The sequence below is a fragment of the Stomoxys calcitrans genome, chromosome 3, assembly GCF_963082655.1.
Source record: "Stomoxys calcitrans chromosome 3, idStoCalc2.1, whole genome shotgun sequence".
NCBI classification, from domain to species: Eukaryota; Metazoa; Arthropoda; class Insecta; order Diptera; family Muscidae; genus Stomoxys; species Stomoxys calcitrans.
This window is the reverse complement of record NC_081554.1, coordinates 124,099,603-124,100,733: the sequence shown is the minus strand read 5'-3', so window position 1 is coordinate 124,100,733 and position 1,131 is coordinate 124,099,603.

Genomic DNA, 1,131 nt, shown 5'->3' with positions numbered 1-1,131 from the left:
TCCTGCGTCCTTGTCGTCGGATTTGGTACCCCCCAGACCTCTCTCGTGCGGTAATTCATGCAACAGCAGCATTCCAGACCCAATATTGCCAGGCCAGTGCCGGTAAGTGTACCTTTTTTGCAATGGTCTGAAAGATAGTGCAAGGTTGACGAGATAGTGGATTTTATGAGTCGAAAGAACATTTTGGTTGCAGAGACTCAGGAGACAAAGCTGACCAACACCTGGAGTTTGCCCACGTTGCCTACAACGTGTACATACCGCCAGTTGGTAGTAGTGACCCAGTTAATGACCAAGCTTACAAGCCCGACATAAGTGGGCCATAATCGTCTGGTACAAGGAGATTTTAATGCGCATCACGTTTTATGACATTCTCCTCTAGGTAACGTTCAGCGTCGTTGAATGAGGATTAAGAGGTGTAGCAGCTCGGCAGACATTTTCATTGCATCTCCTGAGTGACATAACCTGACAAGCCGTCATTTCTTTGAGATCTCACCATCGACCGACTTCATAAACTCTGAGCGTCGGAAATTCCGAGACATCCGAGAGGAAATTCCGAGACATCATTAACGCATCAGCCTGTCGCTCTATACCAGCCGGTCGAATACCCCAAGTGTGGATTTCGAAGACTGCATAGCACAACAACCGATTTGCATGCCATCACCGCACACATTTGCCGTGGCTTCAATCAGCCCAGGCCATGTTATAGGACGGCCCTCGTGGCACTGGACCTATCGAAGGCATTCGAAACGGTCAGTCACCCCAAACTATTTGAGGACATCGCCAATACGTCCCTCCAGCCAGGCCTTAAACGATGGGTCGCGAATTATCTGTGTGGTCGCCAGTCATTTGTAGAATATAGGGATCGAAGCACCGTAGAGTGAAACAGGGAGTTCCTCAATTATTAATACAGAGCAAAGATTGACGCCAACGAACAGGATGTATACTCCGTTTGTGACCAGGGACCACACGTCACCTGTTTAACTGTCCAGCTAAACCCACTCGTCTCAGACCCAGATCCCTCAGAACGCACCCCAACTTAGTCGCAGAGTTCCTGAATCTGGATACTCAACAGAATCAAGCAGACGAAAGATAGAACACAAAACACTGCTAAAACAACAACATAAAAAAATG